Below are 20187 nucleotides of genomic sequence, written 5' to 3'. Positions count from 1 at the left end.
TCGAGTTGGCACAGACTCTCCTGCACATTGCCCCCTAACATGACACCTTCTGGTATCATCCCTTCAAACCTGTTTCTGGTCCCAGTCCTGTCTCTTTCCCACCCCTAGCTCCCCCTCCTAACACCATTCTCATCACCTAGGCCAGGGGTGGCCAACCTGAGCCAGAGAAGGAGCCAGAATTTACCAATGTACATTGCCAAAGAGCCACAGTAATACGTCAGCAGCCCCCCAGTGCCTCCCGTCTGCCGGCAGCCCCACCAGTCAGCGCCTCCTGCCTGCCACAGTCAGCTGTTTCGCATGTGCAGGAGGCTCTGCAGGGGACGGGGAGGAGCGAGGGCATGGCAGGCTTGGGGGATAGGGCAGGGGTCTTGGGGAAGGGGTGGAGTGGGGGCAGAGCAGGGGGTTGAGCAGTGAGCGCTCCCCAGCACATTGGAAGTTAGCATCTATAGCTCCAGCCCCGGAATCAGTGCCTATGCAAGGAGCCGCATATTAACCTCTGAAGAGCCGCATGCGGCTCCAGAGCCACAGGTTGGCCACCCCTGACCTAGGCTGTCCCACGCTTTGGGCTTCTGACTGCAGTCCCAGTTTCTTTGTCCAGCAAGTCCCAGTTCCCTCCCTCCCAGCTCCTCAACCAAGCCGTCTTTCTTCCCAGCCCCAGTTTCCTATCCACATTCCCCTTCAGCACTGGCTCCCAGTTCCAATCTCCCTCCCTGGGCTCCTTCTCCAATGTATGTGTGCTCCTCCCCCAATCCTTGTCCCAGTCCCATTGCCCAGCCTGTCTCAGTCTCCCTTTGGCTCCTTATCCAGTCTCAATCTCCCTACTCTTCTGCCCCTCCTCCTTTCCCTCTCTGTCTCCCAGTCTCCTTGCCCAGACCGTTGCAGTCTCCCCCCAACTCGGCCTGCAGTCCCTGTCTCCACCTCCCGTAGCTCCCTGTCCCAATTTTTCTCTCCCCGCTGCCAGGCTTCAGTCCCAGTTTCTGCCCCCCATCTCACACCCAGGTTTCTTGTCCCAATCCACTGCTCTAGCTCCTAACTCCAGCCACCACCACCACCGCTCTTGCACTTGTCCCCTCTGCATTTGAATCAGACAGCCTGATCCTTCGCACTTCCTGGGCTCAGCCAGGCAGTCATTGGGAGACCTGGACAGAGAGGTCTTCTGCTTTCAATTCATATTTCCAGACCCAGCAGAACTGGTAGCAGCCCGGAGCTACAATTGCAGGGAAATTCCTACCCAGCCCCAGGCTGGCGCATGCTCAGTGCAGACAGAATCTTCAGGGAATTTAGCTGCCAAAATCTTAAGTCATGTCTACTGAGCACGTTCAAAACTGCAATTTTGATATAAAGGCCTGACACAAAGGCCACTACTGTCAAATTTCAAGTCCCTGTTCCAACGAATGGAGGTGCTAGAGTTTTTCAAAGACAAGGTCACCAGAATCCTTGGAAATGGCTGAGCCGTTTCAGCTGAAATTTTCAAAATAAATAAATAAATAACTTCAGCCTGAGTCAGATACCTGACATGGAAAATTTCATCCCAAACAGACAAAGTTATAAGTAACCGAAAACAATTCACTAAAAAACGTTACTTTCCAGTCAATCCAAAATGAACCAAAAAATCAGTTAGTTGCACAGCTCTAAATCCTAAGCTTATGCTTTAACTGCAAAACCATGCTTTTTCCTTTCCTTCTCTTGTCATTTCTGGACTGCCCATTCAGTGAGTGTTAAAAAGAAATGCAAGCTGCTTACACAAGTGATCCCTTATGGCACTTCCTATGCAATGTAATAGGAAAGAAACCAGTAAGATTGTATAGGAAATGCTGTAAAATTTGATAGGATTTAGAAGAGCATGAAAGTCTTTCTATAGAAAGTTTAAATTAGTCCACGTAAATTAATAAGGAATTAATTATCTAGGCTGGTTTAAAAGACTATAGAAAGTTTAGCATTCTATATTAAATTCTATAGCAGTGTTCCATGAAGGATCATGATGGGGTCATGGGAAATCCACCAAGACCAACTGTGGAAAGGAACCAGTTCATTTCTTAAATCTTAAAAATCACAGGTGTAAAATACCTTGGGTCCCAATGCTGCACTGAAATCATGAAGATGGACCACTGTGTTCAGCATCTAATTGATTTGGTTGGGGCCTTGCAAGGGTGCAGCAGGCTGAATGTGTTTCTCAGTGCAAAACTGGGGACTTAGGACTTGGCTGCACGGCCCGGTAGTTCAGACTATGGGGTTGTGAATGGCGGTGCACCGCTGCGCCACCAACCGGGAGCCACTTGAGGTACATGCTGCCCGGCTGGAGCCCAAACCCCCACCCACACCCCAACACCCTGCCCCAGCTCTGAGCCCACTCCAGGACTCCAAACCCCTTGTCCCCAGGCCCACTCTAGAGCCCACACCCCCAAACGGAGCCCGCACCCCCTCCCACCCCTTCTGAATTCATGGGACTACTCATGGAAACAAAGTTAAACTTTTGTGTAAGTATTTGTACGATTGAGGCCTTTTATAGCTAAATCCCACTGACTTTCAAAGAGTCTTATGCTAAAACACTTATGTGCTTTTGAAATTCTCACCCTTTGATTAGATTTTAGGTGATTAACCCACTGCATTCTTATTGGTTGAAATCCTGTCCGTTGTCTTATGTTATGTCACACTTTTACGATGTCCTAGTACAAGGCTATGGGCCTGATCCTGCTTGGTCAATATGAGTTGAAGGCACACAGCCTCTCATTGGTGCTGCTCTGTAACTGGCAGGATTGGCCCATATGACACCAGAGTTATTAATATGTGCTCTGCCAACAGTGCGGGATGCTATTTTTCACTTCCTAGTGGGAGATGGGATATTTGCTACATGTTTTTCTGATATATGTCGCATTTTTGTCACCGCTAATATATTCACCATAGGGTAAATTCTTCTCTCAGTTATACCAGGGTAAAACTGGTGTAACTCCCTTGTAGTCGGTAGAGTTCCTTCATTGCAGCTGTGTGCAAACTTAAGCTCACTGTGATTAGCGTCAATCACAGGCCCTGAAAAATCAGTCAATGAATGATTTAAAAATCATCTGCGACAGGAGGTAGGGGAAGAACTGTTTGAAAGATTCCAAATTCAAATTGCTGCCTGACAAACTTTAAAGAAATGTGTCATTCTTTACAGCCTTTAACCCTTCTCTGTATGAACAAATCTCTTTGAATGGTCCATTCTACTGAATAGTCTCACCAACCTGTGTCTTTACTGCTAAAAACAGCAACAGACACACAATTTGCCAGGAGCACTTGGCAGCATGGACCACACAGATGCAATTCATACAGACAGAAAAGTAATGAAAGGTGATACTGTAATAAAGAAACCTTTCAATTACACTGAGCATTTCCTCCCATGCTGCCCACACACTTAACATTCTGGTCCACTCTCCTCCTTTAGTGCTGAGGTCAACATTGATGGAACATGAGATGCATAAAGATGTGTGGTATAAACAGGGCATATGAGCAGAGGATGTGCTATCAGAAATTCTCTGTTTAATATCACATTTATTTAAGTATTGTTTATTTGCCATGACATAGGGTGAAATCTCCATCCAACGGAAGTCAGTGAGAGTTTTCCAATCGACTTCAGTAGGGCAAGGATTTTACTCATTGAATTCAAAGATGGAGGAGACCCATTTCTAGTCCATTTTTCTGTCAATGCAGGGTTTTTCTCTAAAATACAGTTTCTAGTGCTGTTTCCAGGCTACTTTTAAAATTCCCTAGCAAGGGGCTTGCTTTGCTTGGGAGATGGTTTCCCAGTCTAATAGATCTAACTATTTAGGCATGTGTAAAAACTGCAGTCTCTAGGTGCAAAATACCAAATATCATAAATAAATTTCACTGCCCAATTTATTTATTTATTTGGTGTCATTTAATTTGCACTGTTGAATGTAATTTTGAAAATGATACCTGGATCAGCATGTATTTGTGATGGAGTCTTCACTGTTGCTCATGAGTATTATTCTAAGACATGGAGATTTGTTTAAATGTCATCAGCAAAGATATAATGAGGATGCTAAAAGTGAAAAACATGTTCACCTGTTAGCAAAGTCATAACTGTTCGTGACCCACTTGATTTCAAGTAATTTATGGACGTTAATTTGGGGTAGTAGGCTTTTTTATTATTATGATTTAATTTTACAGCACTGTCATGAAGCCCCATAACAGATGGGATAACAGAAGCAAAAACAGAAAATGCAGTAATGACTGAAGTAATAAATGCCTTTTTGTTTCAGTTTTCACCAAAAAAGTTAGCCATGATTGGACAACTAACATAGTGAACATCAGTGTAAATGGGTTAGGATCTTAGGTTAAAATTGGAAAAGGATAAGTTAAAAATTACTTAGACCAGTTAGATGTCTTCAAGTCAACAGAGCCTGACGAAATATATCCTAGAATACTTGAAGAACTGGCTGAACTGATCTCTGAGCCATTAGCGATTATCTCTGAGAATTCGTGAAGGACAGGAAAGATCCCAGAGGACTGGAAAAGGGCAAACATAGTACCTAGTTATAAAAAGAGGAATAAGGACAACCCAGGGAATTATAGAACAATCAGTTTAACTTTGGTACCCTGAAAGATAGTGGAGCAAATAATCAAACAATATTTGTAAGCACCTAGAAGAATATAAGATGATAAGTTTAACAATCAACATGGATTTGTCAAGAATGAATCATGACAAACCAACCTAATACTCTTCTTTTATAGGGTAACAAGCCTTGTGGTAGGGGGAAGTAGTTGATGTGATACATCTCGACTTTAGTAAGGATTTCGATACTGTCACACCATGAGCTTCTCATTAAAAAAACTAGAGAAATACTGCCTAGATGAACCTTCAATAAGGAGGGTGCACAACTGGTTGGAAAAGAGTGCTCAGACAGTAGTTATCAATGGTTCACTGTCAAGCTGGAAGGATCTATTGAGTGGAGGCCCGCAGGGATCAGTTCTGGGTCTGATTCTATTCTAAATAATAATAAATGATTTAGATAATGGCATAGAGAATGCATGTATAAATTTTGTGGACAATACCAGGCTGGGAGAGGTTGCAAGCACTTTGGAAGACAGGATTAGAGTTCAAAATGATCTGAAGAAAATAGAGAAATGGTCTCAAATAAATAGGATGTAATTCAATAAGGAAAAATGCAGAGTAGTTCACTTGCAAAGGAATAGTCAACTGCATAAATACAAAATGGGAAATGACTGCCTAGGAAGAAGTACTGCAGAAAAGGATCTGGAGATTATAGTGGATCACAAACTAAATATGAGTCAACAGTGTAATACTGCTGCAAAAAAAGCTATCATTCTTAGATGTATTAGCAGGAGTGTTGTAAGCAAGATGGGAGAAGTAATTCTTCCACTCTCGTCAGCACTGATAAGGCCTCAGCTGGAGTACTGAATTCAGTTCTGAGCACCACACTTCTGGAAAGATGTGGACAAATTGGAGAAAGTCCAGAGGAAAGCATCAAAAATTATTAAAAGTCTAGAAAACATGACCTACAAGGACAAATTGAAAAAAATGGGTTTGTTTAGTCCAGAGAAGAGAAACCTGAGGGGGGACACAATAACAGTCTTCAAGTACATAAAAGGTTGTTATAAAGAGGTTGTTATAAACCACTGAGGACAGGACAAGAAGTAATGGCCTTAAATTGCAGCAAGGGAGATTTAGGTTAGACACTAGGGAAATCTTCCCAACTGTCAGGGTTGTTAAGCACTGGAACAAATTACCTAGAGAGGTTGTGCAATCTTCATCATTGGAGGTTTTTAAGAACAGGTTAGACAAAGACCTGTCAGGGATGGTCTAGATAATACTTAGTCCTGCCTCACTGCAGGGGACTGGACTAGATGTCCCTTCCAGACCTACATTTCTATGATTCCGTCATAATGTGCGTCAGAGATAACCAGCCCAGTCATTACACATTTGACTTTACTTCATATGCATACAGCAACTGGGTTGTTTAAAATGCTGTAAAAGTAGGTAGGCCAGTTTTTCAGTTGATGTAAATTGGTGTATTTCCCTTGATGTCAGTGATGCTATGCTAGTTACACCCAGCTGAGAAGCTGGCCCAGTGTCTCTAGATGTGACTTGTTTGAGGGTTTGGTTGGTATTTTGCTATTTCTGTTAAACCAGTGGTTCTCGTACAGGGGTCTGAGGAACACCAGTGCTCCACGCGCACATCGCTGGTAACCTGTACAAGGAAACATTCTGAGACCCAAATGTGGGGGTGTGGAATGTTGGAAGGGAGGTGGGTCAGTGAAAGACTCTCTCTTATGAAGTGGTCGGTGGAATGAAAAGGCTGTGGGAAATGACTGAATTAGTATGTATGCAGAGTTGTTGTAGCTGTGTCAGTCCCAGGATGTTAGAGACAATGTGGGTCAGGTCCTGAAGAAGAGCTCTCTGTGGCTTGAAAGCTTCTCTCTTTCACCAACAGAAGTTGGTCCAATAAAAGATATTACCTCACTCACCTTGTCTCTGAATTAATATATAACAGTTTGTTAAACAAGGGCCACGTGGTCCCCTACGTGGGGTATTCCTGCATGGGGGACAGGAAACTCTGAGTTTCCACTTGTGGAGTTTGCACAGAATTCTTCTTCTCTTAGAGGCAGAATTTCTCTCTTTGCCTTCTTTGCTTAACAACAACAATGGGGGTGACTTGAAGTTTGGCTCCCAGAACCACTATATCTTGTGCTAGCAAAGGCCTATCTTTGCACTGGTCCCAGCTCTACCCAGACTTATCTGGCCCTTTGATAGTATAACTCCTGCTCTCCTCAAGCTATTGCACCCCAGAGCTCCCTTCCTTCCCCAAAGGGAATTTCCATAAGGACTATGAGTATGTTAACGCTAACAGTGTCAATAGGATCTATACCTTTCCTAGTTCTGCACATTTTTGATTTAATGAATACACTCATTGTTACAGCCCAAGAACTAAAAGTGTGTGAAAGTTTGTTTGAAAAAAGACAACCACCCAAATGTCCGGAAAGAATTGTAGTGAGAGATAATTTAAGAAGCTGGGATTTATTTTGCTGTCTGTCTAAACATAATGCTAATTCTACTGTAGAATCCAATTTATTTTCATTAATTACCAAGATATTCTGTTGACTACCGAGTTTTACAAATTAGCTGTTGGGCAAACATAACACACAGAAAACCACCGAGGGATACACAAACCTAAATGTAGGTTACTAACTTATTTTGATGAGCAATTTGTTTTTATTTTTGATGGTATTTTTTAGCTGCTAGTGGACATACTGTCGCATGTTTGTAAAGTTAATGAAATCTTACAAGAATGAGTTATCTCTGTGACACTCCTTTATTAAATCTGTGCTGAGAAATGAGGTGAGACTGACAAGACTTTTCTTTGTTCTTGAAAAGGATCAGATTTGTGGATTAGCAAAGTGATAATTAGTGAAGTTCTACTGTACATTCCTGTAATATATTTATGGTGACACATTAAAACATACATAATAATAGATGCCTGTGTATGTATTTATATGCATTATCAATATGTCAAATTGATCCCTGTTGGAGTCCCTGGATTTGCACCAAAGATGAAGCAAAAATATTCAAGAAATTAGAGCCATTACATGAAGTAAAGTATTAGCTGTAATACTCTTTCTGAACACTAGTGGAGTGACTCAATCTACATAGGGAACAAATAGGGAACAGGGAGAGGAAAAATAAAACACAAAATAAAATGATGACTTTCTGACCCTCGGATGGTAAGTTACATAATGATATAAACATGAGAAAAAATGGAACAGACAACGTGGAATGTGCTTATTTCATATGATTTCTTACAGTTTATCAGAACTTCTGTCGTCGTCATCATCATAATCGATCTGACATAGAGCTGGTTGTCTTTTGGAGGACATAGGTTTAACTAATTTGTATTAAATGGAGTGTAAATAGTGGACTGATTTTAAAGGTACAGATGATCACAGCAAAGACACGGGACAGTTGTCAAGCGTACACTGCCTCAGCACCCTACGTACGTTACTCCCTTTAGAGTAGTACGGGGGCGAGCTGGGGCTCAGCGGAGATGGCTACCACTACACTGACATTTCGGTAGTAGAAAGTTACTGAAGCCCCAAACATGGGGTATGAAGTGGCTGTGCAATGTACATGTATATTTGTTATTTTCAGTCCCTATGTTGAGATATATGTTACATAATTGGTCCCTACTTCAGATCTGTAAATCCTGTCCAGATCTTTAGTAAAAATCATTATCATCTAATGGTTGTTTATTGGCCTTATGTAAAATGAGCTTGAGCCAGTCTCATGGGGACAAGGACATTTGCAAAGTCTCTCACCGCAACTGACCCCTTTGTTTGCAATCTCAGCACAGGTGCCAAGCACTATACGGGCATAGGGACTGAACTACACCCTCACCACTTAGAGAGCAATCCAGGACAGGATTGAGGCACATTGGCAGAGCAATGTGGGGAAGTTTCCATCACCACTACCCATACTGTACCTGTTCTGTGCATAAACAGAGGACTTCAGTCTCCAGGGCTGTTAATCTGGCACCTTTCACAAATACTAATTCGCAGGAAAAAAAGTGTGAAAAACAAACAAACAAAGGTTAGCCCTGCCCCCTCAAAACCCTAGTTAACCATATGGTCACACAGGACAGTAGGGCTATATTTTCTTCTCCCTGACCTCAAAGACTCTCCAAACAAAGTGGAAACAAATCTGCTATGCCAGATGGGAACGTAATGCATGTTTGTGCCCAGCAAACAATGGGCTCAGCTGAGGGTGTGCAAGGGCAGTGGTGAGGAATGAGCTGGTCATAATCCTGTTGGGGAGATGCAGACTCTGTTCTCTACTGAGTCCCCATGGGTTCTAGCTGCCGGAAAAGGGATGGGAAGAGACCATGTAAGGCAATGGCAAGTTGCACCCTTTGAAAAGGTAACAGAACTGCTGCTGCAGTGTGGACTCCATAGGATCCTCTAGGAGAAATTCTGTTGCAGTGAGAAGGGGGGGGGAAGAGGGGGGGGGTGAACCCACCATTGAGTCATTTTATTCAGGACACATCTCTTTAGAATCAGAGCATTCTAAAAATACACAATAGCAGAGTGGGAAGGGGAGGGGGCCAAAGGAAACACAAAGGGTTGTACAGCTAGAGAGACTTGGATTTGCACCAAAACGGCCTCTATTTCTCAAGTATAGTGTACTGTTAGGGTTCTGTACATTTTACAGCCACAGAATTTGCTCCAGTCTCCACCCCTGTTGACAGAATTGTACTACAAAGTCTAGGTGTTGTTTCTTTTAAAGCAAGTTTGTAGCTCTTATAGTGGTAAATTAATCCATCTAATCCTCTAAAGCTCTGGGAGGTGTGAAGTGCCCAGTTGATGTCTGTATGTTAACTCTGAAAGTTAAAGATGACTATTTAAATGCCAGCATTGTTAACTTATTGCATTTACATTCATTAGCAGGAAGAGATAGTGTGTTCCCAAAACAGCCTCCCATACTTCCTTGGATGTCAAAGATTCCAATTTATCCCTACCCAGCTGCCCAAACCTCCTTGTTCCCCCCTGAAACGTCTGTGTGTTGTCCATTCAAAAATCGATGGCACAATGAAAAGAAAAATATGGGGTCAGTGTAAAATAAATATAATAGCAAGATAAATAGCACATGGTCTACAGAACTTATTGTATTGTCCATTTCCTGTTTAATTAGAACCCTCAAATGAGATTAAATGGAATTTAGAATTAATTCCAATGACACTGCAGTGGACTTTCCTGTGTGATGCATGGAGTACATGGGGCTTTGTATAAAATGTGTAAGGGTTGAGCAGTTATTATTTTTATATAGCATTATAGAGGCTCCTAGCAATGCAATGTGGATAAAGGGCTCGCTGTGGAAGTATAAGATCAGCAGGAGAAGATGATGACAGTGGGAGGTGTAGGATGAAGAAGAGGGCAATATAATTATGCCTTCTTTTGGGAGGCTAATGCATGAATCTCAAGAGGATAATGTGAGGAGGACTAAAGGTAGGACTCCTACTGAAGCTGATAGGAGTCAATGATTTCAATAGAAACAGAGTAAAGGCAATGTTAAGTGCTTTTGGAAATCGCACCCTACCTTCAGAGTGCAATGGTTGCAAAGGCCTCTAGCTGCCGATTGTAGGTATTGAACTGATGTATGTACAGTACTGTAATACATTTACAGGAAGTGAGAGCTCTATACTGTAGCTGCTGAGTGGCACTCGCCTCTGTACTCCTCCTCTGATATACACACTGCTCTATATTGCTTGTTACTCTTTCCAACTAATTGTAATATACCTAAATTAGTAGAAGAGATGGTCAAAATTTTCCACACAAACTTTTTGTTGAAAGTGACTTTTTTACATGAATGAAACTTTTTACAAGAAGTTGTCATCACTATCAAAATGTTCTGTTTTTTGCAAATATTTTCCACATTGTTCTTTACCAACATTTTTACAAAATCCTTTTCAAAATTATTAGCAACATTTTTCATCCACTAGGAGCCACATTGCCTTACTGGGCTTTCAGTAAAGGAAAAACTATTTTGATCAAAATTTCAGTTACTGTTTCGGGGACAGGGGTAAGAAGATTTTTGTGAATAATGGAAAGTGGTCAATTTTGAATTGTACAAGATGGAAACAACTTTGAAATTTTTCACTGAACTGTTTTCCTATTTTTGACCAGCTGTAATTAATAGTGAATATATGGCCAGTGACCCCCTCAGAGGCAGGGTAGAGGCCTGTTAGCCAGAGGCACCATGAGTTAGCCTCTATTTCCACTTCCTAAACTGTACTTGCCCTTTGGGTTAACCAATTGCTTCAGCCTCTAGGGCCCCATCAAAAGCCCAGTGAAGCCAATGGGAGTCTTTCCATTGACATCAATAGACTTTGATCAAGCACCAACTGCCACCCGTTTTATCCCCATCACTACATTAATTAAAACAAATCATAATTTTAAAAAGAGCACGCTGATAAGCCCCAAGGTTTGTTAAGACCTTTAATAGGACCCATAACGTAATGTCAAAACATCATTTATGCATGTGATGTTTTACCACTTTAGAGCAAAAACAATATTATTGCTTTATTTTGTTTTAAAGTAAGGCAAAGAGCAGAAAGTTGCTATAGTTTTTGGCTGCTGTGCTATTGGTTGAGTTAGTGGGGAACTGCTGGCTGTGTGTTTCTCTAAAGCACACCACAGTGAAGGGAAAAGAGGGTAGCAAAGAGAAGAATTTATGGTTAACAGTAAGTGGGGGGGAAAAAGTCACAAACAATTGAATGGGGACCTGTCTGCTTAAATAAACAACCTGCCAAGAGTCTCTCTTTGCTTGGTTTGATGTTAGACAAAAGGTTGGTTTCCACCTTTTCTTCTCTTCGTGGTTTTAAATCTCTGACAGGCTCCATAAACATTAATCCATAAGGTGTTTAAAATGGTGTGCCTGAGCAAAGATTTGTGTGTGTTCTGTGGATTGTATTTATTTCTGTGGAGTGACTATGGCATGAGAAAGAAGATTCTTGCTTTTGAAGTATAAACATTGGCCACGTGAAAGAGAGAGAGATGACTTACATTAAATATTTAACAAATGTTTGGTTTCCACTGGAAGAATAAAGTACTTTGCACTGGGAGAAATATAGAAAAAAAGAAAGGGGAAAAAATAGTTTCAGGATTTATTTTCTCTAAAAGAATGTGAAACACTATCGGTAACTGGCACCTTGTATTCATGAGGTCATTTGGTCCTCCCTGTGCTCACAACAGTTCTCATCTTCTGTTCTGTGTCACTGCTTCAGAGAAAGTCCACAGCTTTCTCTGAGCCTGTGACCATATGTTATTCTTCCAGTGGGACCAGATAGTTTCATTCCTTAAGAGGAGTGCAAGACCCAGCAACTATCTCAGATAATTGTCAAATATCCGATTCAGTTTGTCTTATACCACTGGTTCTCAAACTGTGGTCTATAGACCACTGGTGGTCTACACAGAACTTGATGGTGGTCTGAAGGGAGCTACTGGTTGTATTGGTCAGCCTCCTGTTTGCTTCCAGCTGTTAAATTGCATTAAAAGAAGCTAAAAATATATTAAATGCTTTCCTAATATTGTTCCATGTAAATCATTAGTGTAATGGCTTTGGTGATCTTGCATGGAAAGGGAGATGGCCTGAGACAATAGCTCTGATAAGATGTGGTGATCCAATCTATGGTCTACACTAGAAAGTTTTGCTGCTATAGCAGTGTCAGGTAGGGCTGTGACTTTTTGACATTTTTGTACATGCAAAAAGCCCTAGTGTAGACACAGTTATATGGGCAAAAATTCCTTTTGTTGGATTAGCTTATTTCATTTTGGAAACTGGTCTGTGCTATGCCAGCAAAAATGGTCTTTTGCCAATATAAGCTGTGTGTTCACTGAGGCCAGGAGGTTTGCTGGCGTAGCTCTACCGGCAAATGGAGTTGTGCACATAACTGATTTTTATGTTTGTTTGTTTGTTTGCTGGCAGTTCCAACAAGTTCTTTTTTAAAAAAAATTATTTTGGGGCAAACAAAACCATTTTAAAAATAAAATTGAAGGAGATTTCAAAACTAAAAGTTTTGAATCAAAACATTTCCATATTGAAAACGTCAAAACAAACCATTCTGGCTTTTTTACTGAAAGAAATTGGCAAATTCTACACAAATTTGTGAAATATTTTGATCGACCCGATTGTGCATTTGTTGCCCTCCCCCGCCCCCAAATAAATAAATAAAAGAGTTGTGGTCGAAAAATTTTGCCCAAGTTTACCAGCAAACCCTTTCTAGTGTTGACTAGGCCTTTGAAAGACTTTGAGAACACCTGGCTTAACCAAAAGAAGTTTTATGGACAATTTTTCAGAAACAGAGAGAAAACCATAAAAATCAGACGTGTAAATGCATTACACACCTAGTTTAACACTATGGCAAGCTCTGCTAGAGTTAGGCTGACACTAAAGTTAGTTACAGAGGCAAACCACATAACAAAATAAATCATCTCACAGACCCTTTTGCAGCCAGCTGCTCCCATCTGTAGCCAGTATCCAAATGACAGTTCAGAGAGAGAGAAACAAATTCTCTGCTCTCCCTTATCCCTGTCCATCCCATTGATTTCATTGCATTGCAGTGGTATAACTGAGAGCAGAATTTAGCCCAAGATGGTATGGTCCTGCTCTTTAACTTATAGGTTTTCCTTCTTTCATGTGGTGATAGCTGCCTTCGTGAAAGATGGTTGTTTCCCCTTGAATCAAAGAACATACTCCCTTTCTGATATCAGCTACTGCTGAACAAGGTCTCTTCTGTTTACAAAGGGATGTGGCTATTTGAATAGCTTGTATCATTTGGAAATATTCATTTCCCCTAAATCTTGAACAGAGGTCTGTCACCCGCTCTGTTCAAGAGCTTGTGACTCTAAACAATATCTTAATAGAACTAGTGTTATTATTATTTAAGTAACATCTATTCCCTGCCAAAGCACTCAGGGCTCTGTACAACTCAAAGGAAAATAAATACAATACACAAAGAATAAATACCATATAATGGAAACATAATAAAATACAAAAAAAAGAAAGGGTTAAATGGCCATTCTGAAAAAAAAAATGAAAAAAGATTTACAAGGCTTTTTAAAATGATGGAGGGATGAAATAACATGGATTCCCAGGGAAACAAGTTCCATGCGGTTGGGCTCCCTATCGAAAAAGTGTGATTGGATGCTGATCCAATGATGGGGTGATTTATTTTGGTAAGTGGCAGCAGTGACCAGAATCCTATCAGTACAAGGGTCAAGGAAAAGGTCTTGAATGATCAAAGACTAGGGTAAATTGCAAGGTCTTTAAAACCCAATAGCGACTTTCTAAAAGCCAATCTGCTGCCTTATAAGAAGCCAGCATAAAGAATATGGGAATAGGCATAATATAATCACAGTAGTGCAAAGCAGCAAGAAAATGTACCATCGTATTCTGAACGTAATTCAGCTGACAGAGCTGCCTTGCGAAGAGGGAATTACAAAGCTGAGTCTCTTGGTCATGAGAGCGCGTGTTGCTCTATCGATGTATCGAGTGATAACGGTGCCACAAATAGTGCAACTTAAAAAGCACATCCGTACTGTTGTCCACAAGACAAGAAAGGCTTGTGTAAACTTTGTCCCCACAGCAGTGTCAGTGTGATACATCAGCATGTTCAATATCAGATCGCAAGGCTGCTGCCAAACACTGAACTGCTGTTTACAGATAGGACAGTCCCTTGTAGCTTTGAGGATCATTCAGTTGTCCTTGGGCTCACAATGGCTCTTGTTACTTCTTTATGCTATTCAAAGCCGTTGCTCACTCCTGTCTCTGCCTTTCCAGAAGGCAGAACTTAGCTTTTCTCTCTGAGGAGCCTGTAAGCTACTGGTTCTCAGACTCTTTACAAACAGCTATTCTGCAGAAACACAGAGAGATTTAACAATGTGAGGTAGAAAGGAACACTTTTCTACAAATACTCTGGAAAGCATCTCCAGACTGGCATTAAGCTTAGTTACCTGTGCTGGTAATGCGGCTTTTTTTCCCCTCTCAAAGCCTACTGCTGTCTCCTCCTTTTAGTAATAAAAAGACAAATCTCATTCTTTCTGAAATACCTATTTCAACTGTCTTATTTCTTTCCATCCCAAAATGCATGAATCTAATGGAATGTTGTCTGGGATGATCCATTCCTTCTTGTCTACGCTATTGCCTCACTTCCTTCTCTTTTTGGTATGCATAGTCCATCAGTGGTTTCTTGTAAGACTAATTACCATGCTAAAAGAGGAAAGTCCTTTGCAGGCAGACTAGCTAGAGAAAACCAAGGACTGAAGAGTAACTGCAGTGGTACTGTTCAGTCTTGTACCTCTGACAGCTTTAAGATCTTATATCTCAACTTACTTTACACTCCTAGAGACGGCAGAAATTCCAGGTCTTTGAGGTCAGAGCCAGACTTTGGAGCTCTTGAAGCCTGCAGCCATAGGCTCCCCCCACCTTCCATCTCATTTTGGAACTAGAAATGTCAGGAATCATTTCAGCTTTTTGTCTAAGTTCCTGGCCCTTCTCTTTGTGAAGCTATCCTTAAAAATGTGAACTGACTGGTAGAGTCAGGTCCAGCCCACAATATTTTGGCACCTGAGGTGGGGAGCTCAAATGACCGTCCCCATTCCACCTCACTTGGGCCGAAACTTTGAAAGGTCTCAATTCTGCCTTCTTCCTGTTCTACTCCTCTGCTACCTACCCCAATAAAGGAGAACTAACATCTTAAAATGCCTTGTTCAAAAATTTTATGTAACACTTAACTTTCAAATGCCTAAACAGCAAATGTAACTTTTCTTGGCTGCATAGTAAACATTGGCATTTTTATCTGTTTGAATAATCAAAGTGGTGCTTTCTGTGCCTTCTTGGTTGCAAAGATTTGAACTGCTTCCTGCTGAAGGTCCACAATCTGGGCCAGCTCATGCTCTGTTGAGATGGTTGCAAGGCCAACCAGCCTCTCCTGTGTCATTGTGGAGCGTAGATGTGTTTTTATTAACTTTAACTTTAACTTTTATTAACTTTAACTTTATTAGCTTGGAGAAGTTGCGTTCTCCACTGCAACTGTTACAGGAAGTGTTAGAAGTATGTGCAGAACAACAAAGGCATTTGGAAAGAGGGAGGTCATCTTCTTTGTGCAGGTGTATTTCAGAACAGCCTTTGGAGCTGATCCTGCTGAAATGTATCTTGCAAGGGCTTTCAGTTCATCACCTAAATCACTCGCATCAATATCGCGCATGTCATCATGTGTCAACACTGTCTCTAGTGCCCTGCATTGCTGGTGTAGGCCTTCTTCAGGTATAGTGAGGAGTTTTGGAATATCCTACAACATCCCAAATATACTGCTGTGTTCCTTGAGCTGCATGAAACGTTCTTCAACTGACTGTATAGCACAGCCTAGCACCTGGTTAAAGAATTCAACTTTGAATTGTTGTTTGGGGTCTCTTATGGGATTATCCCGTGCCTCGTAATCAAAATGTGTTCTTCTTCGGTGACTCTTGTATTCTTGAATGGGTGGGAAAATAGCTTCAGTGTGAAGTTCCTCTGCCAACTTCTGTGCACGCTTTAGAACATTTTGAAATCCCTCATCTGACTGGTAAGACTGTAGGTATGACTTTGCTTTGTTCAGTTGTTCCATTGCTCCAGATATATCAAGGTCAACCTTTGGAGTCTCTTGCTTACAACATTTATTTCAAACAGTATGTCATGCCACAACACTAATCCACGCAGAAATTTGAAGTTATGTATGTTTCTAGTGATTCCATTTCCCTCTGTCACTGTTCTCCCACGAACTGTTCGTGTCATAGCATTATCCTCCATAATGGCAACTATAGCATCATCTGTCTTCCCAATTTGGTGTTTGATAGGCTTTATCGCCTCCACTTGACTTTCCCATTGTGCGGCACTCAGTGGTTTCAGTGTCAGAGAGGGTGTTCCCGGATGTTGCTTCAATATTTGCCATCGATGAGTAGATGCAGAGAAAAATAATAGATGCTTTGAATTACATTAAAAAATTCAGCCGCCTCACTATAAGCTGATGCTGCATTGCTGACCACCAAGTTCAATGAATGAGAACTGCATGGGACAAAAAAAGCTCAAGGATTTAACTCTCGGATCTGTGTCTACACTCTTCTGTTCTTTCCTCTCATGTTGGCACCATTATCGTAGCCCTGAGCTCTCATGTCAGCTATCGCAATTCCCATATCTTCCAGCTTTTTAAGAAGCACGTTTGTCATACCAGCTCCTGTAGTATCATCAATGTCAATAAATTCTAGAAAATGCTCTCTGGCAGTCACCATTGCAGGGACATTTTCTCTAGGTTCTGCTGTTGTTACAAAACGCATCATTAAAGTCATTTGTTCCATATGGCTGATGTCAGGTGTGCAGTCAAGAATAATAGAGTAATATCTTGCTGACTTCATATCTGCCACAATCTTCTGTTCGACTTTTGTTGCCAGTAACTGTATGATTTCATTTTGAATTGTTTTTCCAAGGTAGTGGTGTGTGTACATTTCTTGGGTGGTGACTCTTCTTAGATGCTCCTGGAGTACAGCATCAATCTCAGCCATCAGCTCCACAATTTTAAGGACGTTTCCATTGTTTGGCACATACAGCTGATCTGAAGGGCCATGCAGTGCTAGGTTTTGGGTAGCAAGCATTCTCACAATGGCAATGAGCCTTCTCAGAACATTTTGCCTCTAAAGAGACTCTGATACAATCTTCTCTTGATGCTGATCATCTATGGTGGCCTTTAACCTTAGTCTCATCTCAAGCTCTTTCCACCTAAGGAATGCTCTCTGGTGATTTGCTGCCTTCTCATGGTATGCCAGATTTCTAGCCAGATTTTTCCAGTCCTTTGTTCCAGTAGAACCCAATGTGGCTGGAACATTAGACTGGAAGAGTTTGCAACAAAAACAGTATGCAGCATTCTGGGTTTTTGAGTACATAAGCCATGGCCTCTCCACTTTGTCACCATTGGGGGTTTCACGCCAGTAACGTGTTGGGTGGAAACTTCTATTTTCATTGTCTTTGGGGAACGTGAAGTTTTTCACTTGCTGTGGCCCATGCAGAACAAGGAAGTCCTTCAGGCTACTGCTCAAATGGGTCCACAGTCCTGGATCATCTAGACTTAAGAAACTAAACTCAGCAGCAGCTGTTTTTTGCACCTCCACCACACTCTTCTCTGATCTACACTTTTCTTCAGGAATGTGCATGGTTACATCCATTTGAAATGGAGATATGGATGCTGCAGTAGCTGCCAGGTCACCTGCACTCTGTCTAACTGGAAGATCAGGCATCTCCTCACCACTCACATCCTCACTGGGGCCGGAAGGCTCACCGTGAACATTTGTGTCCATGTATCTCAGGAGAGCACCTTATATATATATGATTCCTGCTTAGATAGAAAAGCTTCCTTTGCTTTCTTTCTTTTCGGAATGCCACCCCAGAGGGGTGTTTTCTTCTTTCACTCATGACTGCTGTTCTGTGCCAGCTATAGTGGCTCTCTACACTCAATTGAAGGGGACAAATAAGCAGGCTGGTAGCAGGGCCTGAGTGAGGGAAAATATCGGCGTCTTAAGGGCCTAACTGGCTCCTGCTACTTCAGTTGACTGCCTGTTCTCCTCAAGTGGGTTCAGGGAAGCAGCAGGAAACAGGAAGCTTCCTGAGAAGCTGGTGGTAATCAGTCCAGGCTCCTGGGGGTGCTAGAGAGGTACATAAGAGACTCCTCCTCCTCTCTCTTCCTGCAGCTCCTGCTGCTTTCTGTTATTCCCTCTCACCTTTTCTCCTGCCTGCCTGTTATGTCTCTTGTGCCCTCCATCTTCCACACAGCACTCCACCATCTCTGTGCATCTCAAGCAGAGAGAATACATATGCACCAGCAGCAGACACAATTTTCTACACTCTGGGTCCTAGTGCCCCCCCACACACACAGTCTGGCACCTGAGGTGGCCGCCTCAGTGCGCCTCATGGTAAGGCCAACCCTGGGTAGAGTGGAAAGTTTGTCACTAATTTCTCTGAAAGATTACGGATTAACTCCAGGTCCACCTTCAGCCATCTGGAGCTTGCTTTTGGGGTCATGACCACTGTCAGATTTGTGACTGTGGGGGGAGTGCCACCCTATTAGCTGTGGGGGCTCTGAAAGCTCCTTCCCAGACAGCTCCTCTCCTGAGCAGACAACGTGATCTCTGGCCACGAGGACTCAGAATGGTTTAGTGGACTAAGCAGAGAACTGAGAACAAAGGTATGTAGCCACCTAACTCCCACTGATTTCAACTGGTTAGGCACCAAAATATCTTTGAGGATCTGGGCCCAAGTGACCACTGTACATTCACTCTGTCTCTGATACTGACTGCCCTCTGAGATATTAGTCAAATCACTTAACATTTCTCAGTTTCCTCTTCTCTACAATAGTAATAATACTGTGTACCTGTCTCTTAGGGGCATTCTGCTGATCACTTAGGTAATGCATGTAAAGGTCTGCATAACAGCTAAAAGTTACTTGCGTGCACGCATGCACTTCCCTCCAGTGACAGAGGAACACTGCCTCCCAACCCTAGCATCTTTGGACAATTGTCCATTCACTACTTTTTAAAATGGTGGCAGTTAAGCCCAGACCCCAGCACAAGAAGTGCGGCTGCACTCTTCCTGAAGCAGGAAGCTTTAGGCTACCTGAAGATTCCGGCCCTCACCTCCTCCAAATTCTTTTTATATTAAGAGGAATTTCTCAGATAAGTAGGGTGATGAACATTTGTGTATAAAACTAGAGGCACATGACAGATCAAATAAGTCAGTAATCTCTGGGTGCCCCAATGCATCACCTTGCCAACCTTCCCATAAATCTTCAGACCCCCTTTATAGTGGTGTCATCCCAGCGGACAGGAGCTATTTATGTTTTGAGGGGAAAGAGAGTAAAATATTGTTTCAACAGCTCACCTACAGAGGGTAAGGCTGGCTCTGCTTGCAGTGATATATGATCTAAGTTCCCTGTAAGATGCCCCTCCCCCCCAACCCCAATTTAGATCGACCCCCGGCCCAACCCCAACCCCAGCCCCAGCCCAGACCTGCTGTGGTGGGGAGAGGTGCCTATCCCCACCTAGCCCAGGTGCTGCTGTGGGAAGAGATAGCTGGGGGGAGTCCTCTCTCCCCGCCATAACCCCGGGGCAGCCTGAACCCCAAATCCATCATCCCCAGCCCCACCCCAAAGCCCGCAGCCCCAGCTGGAGCCTCACCCCCACCCCAACCCTCTGCCCAAGTCCCTCATCCCCAGCCCCACCCCAGAGCCTGCACCGGCAGTCAGAGCCCTCACACCCCTGCACCCAAACCCTCTTCCCCAGCCCTGAGCCCCCTCCCACACTCCGAACCCCTCAGCCCCACCCCCACCACATGAATTTTGTTATGTGCACCAATATGGAGGTGAGGTGTGACACATCACCTCCATATTGGTGCACATAACAAAATTCATTCTGCACGCGTGTGGAAAAAATTAGAGATACGACATCCATTTCTAGTGTCGGCATATTGTGAGATCAGCTCTTAAAATCACAACAATATGACTTTTAGCAAATATATTTTAGAAAATGTGTACAGACTTTTAAAACGTGTTACCGCTCCCATCATTTGTGATAAGGTACTCCGATGGCCTAGTTGGTGAA

Source organism: Lepidochelys kempii, chromosome 3 (assembly GCF_965140265.1).
Source record: "Lepidochelys kempii isolate rLepKem1 chromosome 3, rLepKem1.hap2, whole genome shotgun sequence".
NCBI lineage: Eukaryota > Metazoa > Chordata > Testudines > Cheloniidae > Lepidochelys > Lepidochelys kempii.
The sequence above is the reverse complement of the archived record's forward strand: the minus strand, read 5'-3'. Positions refer to the sequence as shown.